Below are 9130 nucleotides of genomic sequence, written 5' to 3'. Positions count from 1 at the left end.
TCATAATGGAGTTTTGTGATGTTAGTTTACATTATGTACTAATGGAAAACAGTTGAATTTTTTTTAGATTTTATGATGATGTGTTGAATCTATGTTCATCTTGTATCTATATATGCTATTGTAGTACATAATGTGCGGTAAAGAATGCATACATTTAACTTAAACAAATACAAATAATCAAAAATTAAGTATAATTGTGGAGAAATTGAGCTGTGTATTAAAAAATGGATTATTAATTAGGAGTATATTGGGTGTACACACATTCATTTTTTGAAAATGAGAAGTTCAAATTATGCAAAATCAGGTATAAATAATTCAAGATCAAGTATAACTTTTAAGACTAGCACATTTCGCAATATTTTGATCACTAAATACAATAGTTCGAGTATGAACATGGGGTACATTAGATGTGATACATTCATTTTTAAATAGTTTAAAATATAGAAAAAATGTATGAAGAATCCGAGATTTAGTATAACTGTTAAGACTTATAACTTCATCCTATGTAGTGTTTTGACCCATCGGCTTGTAGATCTTGTGGGTCCACCAATCACACCAACCAGTACCAGACGATGTTCTATACTCAACTAATCATGACGGATACTTATTTTCAGCCAGAAATGTATCTTATTCCAGGAGGTAGAGCACATGTCGGTTTATAGGTTGTCGGGAATTCATTTTTTAACCGCTCCGATTTAATTTGTTTTAGACGTTGGAAATGCATTATATTGAGGTGTATAACAAATTTATATTGTAGGTTATATCATTGGACGCGTTTAAGATTTGGATTCGTTGGAAAGTCCTTAAAGTTTATTGTGGTATTGTAAGTTGTAGTTGAGGTACACTCAAACCTATATTATTATGACGTCTGTATCAGTGTGTAAGGATATACAGTGGATGTTGTTTGCTAATATGTGCCTCAAATGTTTTATATGATGCATTCACGCATTAATTATTTTGGCATAGCATATTGAGCATTGACTCTTTTGATGACGATTTATGTTGATTTTGTTGGAAACTGAATTTTGGAAGTTTCACAAACTGAACATTTAATAGTTTGAACTTAACTGATCAAGAAGACTGATAGTAACTGATCTAGTTCTTCATTGTCAGCGATCAAGCATTTGACTTCTTCCTCATCATCACTAGAACTGCATGAGGTTTCAGGCTCTGACTCCTCACTGTCAGTCTCAGCCCACTTTGATTTGCTTTCCTTAGCTAAAAGTACCTCATGTTTCATCTTGAATGTCTTTTTGTCATCATTGGTCCTTCTTTTGTGCTCATAGGGCTTTTTCCCTCTTTCAGCTGAACCTCGACTGTCCTTCTTTGGTATGAGACAGTCTGCAATAAAATGACCAGCTTTGCCACAGTTGTAGCAAGTGTACGGTTCTTCTTTGGAATTGTTTCTCTGGTATTGCTTCGGGAAGTTTCCTTGATTCTTCCTCATAAACCTTCCAAACTTCTTGACAAACAATGACATTGCATCATTATTCAGCTGATCGGCAGATTTGTCAACTGAACCAGTTGGTTCCAGTCGTACAGCAGTTAAAGCAGTTGTAGCTGCTGATGTTGAAGGTTCTCCTTTTCTAGTCTGCAGCTCGAACTCATACGCCTTCAGATCAGCAAAAAGATCATGGAGCTCAACCTTGTTTAGGTCCTTTGACTCCCTCATTGCCATGGTTTTAACATCCCACTCCTTGGGAAGACTCCAGACAACCTTCAGTGCAACCTCTTTGTTGGAATACATCTTTCCAAGTGCATTAAGCTCATTATAATGCAACTGACTCTTTCGTCGTATTCATGCATTGATTCTTCAGCTTTCATCTTGATGTTATCAAATTTTTGAACGGCAACTGATAACTTATTCTCTTTAGTCTGCTCATTTCCTTCACACAGCTGTATCAGTTTCTCCCATATTTCTTTAGCTGTTTTGCACATTTTGATTTTGCTGAAAGTGACTTTATCCAGCGTTTTATATAGGATATCCTTTGCCACATTATCCAAGTTGTCTTTCCTTTTATCTTCCATTGTTCATTCCTCTCTCGGCTTTTCTATTCGATGAGGTGCCCCATCAGTTATGTCAACAGCTGTATTAGCTTTCAATATCTTCATGGGTCCGTCGGTAATGACGTACCACATATTTTCATCTTGTGTAGCTAGGTGAGCCTGCATTCTGATTTTTCAGTCATCGAAGTCTTCTCTGGAAAACATAGGAATCTTGTTAAATTAAGTCATACTGTCAGTTTTGTGGATAAGAATATTCAAGGACAAGATCAGACAACTCTGATACCACTTGATAGGATCGGTTGGAGAAGATGAGTGTTTAGAAGGGGGGTTGAATAAATACTCACGGTCTTCTTGACTCTTTTTCTAAGGTTTGAATTAGTTTAGTGAGAAACTAATTCACAAGATCTTGTCAGTCGATCACAATCAGTTAACAGTTAAGTGCGGAATAAAACTGACTGAAAGATAGAATATAGTAACTGAAAAGCGTAAAAGATGCACAATGTGTGTTTCTGGATGTTCGGAGATTTCGATTACTCCTACGTCACCCCTTCTATCACGAAGATAGGATTTCCACTAAAAGACTGTGATCAATACAAGTCCTGTAAAGACCCACTTCAGTTTGGACTTAACAATGCCAAGACTGAAACTCTTAGTATACAACTAAATTTACTTAATTAACAAAACTTAGCACAACTGATCTCTAGGATCAAGTTTTACAATAATCACAATGTGCTAAAGTGCTCGAAAGATAGCCTGACAACTATGAATGTGTATGATAAGTGTGAGCTTGAATTTCAGCAGAGTAACAGTAAGAAAGATTTCTCGTTCACTCTTCACAATTGATTGTCAAAGTATATATTCTGTTAGTTCTTCAGCTGCTTTTTTCTACTATTTATAGGCTTTCCTCCAACGGTAATATTAAATGCGATTTAAACTTTCTATCCGTTGATATGCCACGTCAAAATTCCTCTGCCAATAGTACAATGCACCTTTATCTGAAATGCAGCGTTCCTACTAATAGTTGCAGACTGTTGTACTATTTGTCGGTTGTCGTTTTCAACTGGTGACGTGTTCAGCTGAAGGGTCAGCTGAAAGGTAGAAGCTGATAAAGCTCATCACTGCAGTCAGTTGACTGCGCTTCTAGTCACGTAGATCAGTTGGCTTGTTAATCCAGTTGCTAGATTCAGTTGAGATGATCGATTCAGTTTGTATTATCAGTTAGTTCGATCTTTTGGCCTTTTAGTTTTGTCAAACATCCGAAATTTAGTTTCCAACAAGAAGAAAATCACACTAATCGAAATATCCTTCAAACACCAGAACCAGAAGTGCTGGATCAATCAGTTGAACAAGAAATTGTTACTGATAATCAGTTGGTGGAGCAAAATGAAAATACTCAGTTACCAACTGATACAGCACCACCTGAAATTGAAGAAAACATGCAGTTGTCAACTGAAGCAGGTGATGAAATGAACGCAACAAATGCGGAGTACAGATGGAAGAAATCACATCCTCCAAAACTAGTTATAGGTAATCCATTCGATCCGGTAAGAACTCGAAATCAAATGTTTAATTTATTTATTCATTCAGCTTTTATTTCACAACTGGAACCTAAGAAAACTGATGAAGCTCTTGCTGATCCTAACTGGATAAATGCCATGCAAGAAGAGCTAAATTAGTTTACCCATAACAACGTCTGGAACTTAGTTCCAAGACCAGTTTTTAAAACTATCATTGGTAAAAAAATGGGTATACAGAAAAAAACTGAATGAAGATGGTTCGGTTGTGCGCAACAAAGCAAGGCTTGTGGCACAAAGATATAGGCAAGAAGAATGAATAGACTACGATGAAACTTATGCACCAGTTGCAATACTGGAATCAATCAGAATTTTCCTTGCCTATGCATCTTTCAAAAACTTTAAAGTAGACCATATGGACGTGAAGAGTGCATTTCTGAATGGTCAGTTACATGAAGAAGTATATGTTGAACAACCACTAGGTTTTATCAATCACTCTCTCCCTGATCATGTTTATCATTTGAACAAAGCTTTATATGGTCTTAAACAAGTTCCAAGAGCTATGAAACTCTTTCAAAATTCCTAACTGATCACGATTTTACTGTTGGATCAGTTGATAAGACCATGTTCAAATTTTCAAAAAATGATCACATTTTACTTGTTTAAATTTATGTTGATAATATTATTTTTGGGTCAACTAACCCCAAATTATGCGAGAAATTTTGTAAAACCCGTAAATTAGACTACATATAAGTCATACATAATTCCTAGTATTTAAATTAAAATGATTTTATTGCATGAGTATTTAAATTCTTTTCTTTAAATGTATTTATTTCATGCAGTAGTTTAATTACTACCCTTTTTGTTAAATAAGTGAGGCCGGACCGGAGTTGGAGTAAAGAGATAAATTTTTAATATTAAGAAAATATTCCTAGAATTTATTTAAGATAAATAATAATTTATTTTAAGGAAAAAGAACGTTTAAGAATTTATTTAATTAACTTGAGATAAGTAGTAAATAAATTCTTTTATGTTCAATAATATAATTAAGAGCCTAAAATAAATATGTGACCAATTGAGATAAGCTAATCTAGACTTATTTTAATTAAGGAATTATAATTTGACATGATAGTAAATTTATCTTTAAAATTTAAAGAATTATCCATGCATACAAGATAATGGCATTCCCTAATTAATTTATTTATTCACTAAAATATTTAATGGGTAGATCAAACTCTAAGGAATGAAAATACAAGATTTAAGAAATATTTCCCCTCCATTTTTATTCTAATTTTCGGCCATCCTCTTTAGTTTTTTTAAAAGATTTTAATTAGTGGGACAAATTATTCTTTAAGTATCTTTCCTTATCTATTTTCTTGGGAGATAATTCCATCACACTAAATCATCAATAATTAATATTTAAGAAATATTTTTACCTTTATTCCATTGAAAATTTTGACCCCTCCATTTAAAAGATTTAAAATATTTTGACCAATCATTTCCTTATTTCTTTCCTTACCCTTTACTTGGAGATAATCCTTCACCATTTTTAAATCCTCATTAATTATTAAATAAGCAATTTCCCTACCCTACTTTGTTTAAGAAAAATCGGCCACCCCTATGGTAAAGGATTTAATTTTTGGTTAACAACTCATTCTTTATTATTCACTCCCTTAAATTTTCCTAGGTAGATATTCTCCCCACTTTTAAATCTCTACCAAATAATTAATTAAGCAATATTTTCTCCTTGTTCCTAGACATTAAATTCGACCATGTGCATCTCTAATTATCCCTCAAAAATCTTTTGATATCATATTATTCCCTTATCTCACAAACTAGAAGATAGAAAGATTTATTCTTCCCCTTGAGCTTGCAACTTTCCCTTCACTTCCTAGACTTCTCTCCCTCTCCATATTTTCGAAAATTCCATAGCAAAAAAATAGAGAGAAAACGTGAGAAGCAAGAGGGAAAACAAGAGAGAAAGTGAGAAAAGAAGAACACTCCGTCTCCTCCGCGCCGCTTCGTTGTTTCGTTTGTTTTTCGTGCAAAACAAACCAAGGTATGTGTATATTTTCTTTTTCTCTTCAATCAAGTCATATACTGATTTTTAAACATCACATGTTCATGATTTTGATGGCAAAAAGTCGAAAACTTTGTTACCCATTTTCGAAAACATGTGCAGAATTTTTCGGCTCTTACTTGTGCTCTCACGGGTTCGGCTTGTTTTGGTGTTTCAGGTGGTTGGCTCGTGTCCAGGCTCCCAAGGCGGCATCTAAGCATGTATTAGGGCATGTTAGGATCATATTGGTCCATTCGTTCAAGCCCCATACCCGCTGGAAATTCAGAAATGACAGCAACACTTCCATAGTGTCATATTGAGTCTCGAAAATTCTGTGTTGCTATCAAGGGTGATGTTCTTGATCTTGGCTGCCCTAGAGGCCTATAGCCATGGTTAGAACACTCCCCTATCATGTCTAAGACGTGACCATGTTGCCCCTTTGAGGCTTGGTCCATGGTTGCATCGGTTTTTTTTTTAAATCAAAACATGAACAGCCCCTTCGACCCCTTTGAGTTCTGCATGTGTAACTTTCGGTTGGTGGTGTTGGTATGGATCTGGGTTGGCTTCTTGGCCCTTAGCCACGGTTCATACCATACCCCTTGATGTCTAGATTGAGCCATGGTCAATCGATGGCCATTGGAAAGGTCCATGACAGCAACAAAAATAAAATTTCAGAAACATGTCGGTACAGATTTTTAAATTCTCGGTTGAGGCTTTGTGTTGTCCTATGTGTTGGATTGGATTGTGGTTGGCCTAGGGCCCTTAGCCATGGTTCACGCCACATCTTAAGATGTTGGGAAGAGGCTCTGGTTGGTGGTTCAAGCCCCAATGGCCAATAGTCTCGCAGACGAAGCGATGTAAGTACAAGTGCGGTTGCTGAAATTTCTGGACAGCAACTTGCTGCTTCGGTTCATAGGATTGTTTGAGTTTTTGGTTGGCTTTTAGCCTATGGCCTTGGATTGGACAGTACCTCATCATGTTAGAAAGGTCACGTTTTTGGCTGTTTGTGATTCGGATCATTGTAGAAGTCGTACGAGAATTTACGGTGCAATGTGCCAAAGTGACTCTCGAAAGAGCGTTTCACGTTTTTGGTCTCCATTCACTAAATTTCGCGTACTGTAAATTTAGGAGCATTATTTCATCATTTTTTAAGAATATTTTAATCATGACTAAACGTTGGTTCGGTGTTGGTTCGGGTTGGCTCGGAGTCATGATTAAATACTAAGTCAGTGGGCGTAATTGTCTCGTTTTTGGATTCAATTACAAAGTTGGTCAAGAAAAAATCAATTGCATATTTTTCATGTTAGATTTAAGTCGCAGCGAGCCTGGGAACGATACAACCCATTTGGTAAAATTAATACATGACAGTTAATTACGTTATTTAATTATATTACGTGCATAAAAATAGAAATTATTCATTTTTTGAGATTTAAGTGATATTGCATGTGGCCATTGTACTATTGTGGGATTATTACTTCACCCGGTCGCCAGTTACCGGTCATTTCAGTTTTGTACCACCCAGTATACTGTGGCATTAGTCTGATCAGACGATTAGTATTTCACCCGGTCGTCAGTTACCGGTCAGTTCAGTTCAGTTCAGTGCAGTTCATGGGGTCACTTGGGTAGAACATAATCTCAACAAAATTATCATCCAGGCTATTTTATTACAGAGCTCTATTGAGCTAACAGTTCACTTATGATTTTCAGTTCAGTTATGCAAGTATTTATAATTATCCATGATAAGATATTTACAGTTCAGTTATGCAAGTACTATAATTTCTCATGACATGATATTTTCACTTCGCATGCAATTTTATTATTATCTATTTACTTGTTATTTACGATATATGCATGCTGAGTCTTTGACTCACTAGACTTGATTGTTGTAGGTACTGATGATGTCGGGATCGAGGGCGGGGACCTGTGAGCTAGCTTGGGTCGGCAGTAGTGGAACCCGAGGACCTCATTTTTAGCATTTACTATTTTGGCTCAAACATTTTCATCGTTGTTGAATTAATTTTTAATTATTATTCAGCAGACAAACAAGTACTTCCGCTGTTATTTTGAATGATTAAACTTTTATAAGTTATTTATTTATGAATGAGGCATTTTAATCTATTAAAAAGAAAATTTTTAAATTTTTCCGCAAATTTTCAAGTACGTATTTAGAGGCCTCTACAAATTGGCTAAGTTAATGCAGGAAAAATTCGAGATGAGTATGATGGGTGAACTGACATTTTTCCTCGGTCTGCAAGTGAAGCGAATGGAAACTGGTACTTTTATCAGTCAGAAGAAATATACGAAGGAACTGCTTAAGAAATTTGGCATGGAAATATGTTCAGCTGCAACTACTCCCATGAGTTCATCAATCAAACTAGACAATGATCAATGGGGAATATCAGTTGAGACGACACTTTACAGAGGTTTAATAGGTTCATTATTTTACCTAACTGCTAGTCGTCCTGATATAGTATTTGTTGTTTGTATGTGTGGTACATTTTAGGCAGATCCTAAGCAATCGCATTTTACTGTTGCCTAAAATATCTAAAAGGCACACAAAATGTATGTTTATGGTATGCTAAGGACTCTTCTTTCAATTTAGTTTGATATTCAGATGCATATTACGTAGGATGTAAGCTAGATCGTAAAAGCACCAGTGGATCATGTCAGTTTCTACTTGGATATTCAGATGCAGATTACGCAGGATGTAAGCTAGATCGTAAAATTTATCGAGTATGGGGACTTTTTGAGGGTTCGGTCAATATTTTCAAAAACGTACCTAAATAAATTATTTTTCAGGAGTTTTATTTGGCTTGCCGAGTTTATTTTATTGCTTAATGGCCTTAAAACCCTTTTAACTCTTTCAATTATTTTATTGGCCCATTAAGGTATGATTATTTGACCTAAAACTCATTAATCAAACCCTAATCTCCTACCCTAATGTTGGCCGCCCCTCTTCTCCATTTTCCAGCAGCAACTTTCGAAAATCCAGCAGCTTCCCCTTTAGGTTTTCTCAAGTTTTTTTTCAAAGAAATCGTTCCCCGCCTCTCCAATGCACATTCTACGCAAAAGTCTTCAGGTTTTTGAGTGTAAATACGCAAAGGCACGCCCTATACCTTTGTTTTCTCATTCTTCAAATCATAATATTTATTTTTGAATGTTTATGCACGGTATATGGCAGACCTCATGAGTTCTTCACGTTTTTCATTGAATTTCATGAGAAAACTTGACTTCCATGACATATAACTCACATTTTTACCTTGTTTTGAAGGGGGCTGCCATGTTTGAGGTATGAGGTATGATCTACAGCAGGTTTGTACGTGTTCTAAATGCTAAGTTTAGGTCTAGATCCGTCCGTTTAGGGTACCATGTTTTTGGGCAAATAGGGCTTGATCGGGTTATAAGAAGGGGCAGCGATGTAAGGATCATTCCAGGCCTTGAATTAGACCCTGGTGGGTCTAATACGTGGCCCAGGATGGCTCGAGTATAGCTGGTCATGGCCTAGGGGTAGATCGAAAGAGCTAGGGTTGGGTTGGCTAGGTTGTGGCTT

The sequence above is a fragment of the Primulina huaijiensis genome, chromosome 2, assembly GCF_012295235.1.
Source record: "Primulina huaijiensis isolate GDHJ02 chromosome 2, ASM1229523v2, whole genome shotgun sequence".
NCBI classification, from domain to species: Eukaryota; Viridiplantae; Streptophyta; class Magnoliopsida; order Lamiales; family Gesneriaceae; genus Primulina; species Primulina huaijiensis.
This window is presented reverse-complemented; position numbering follows the sequence as displayed.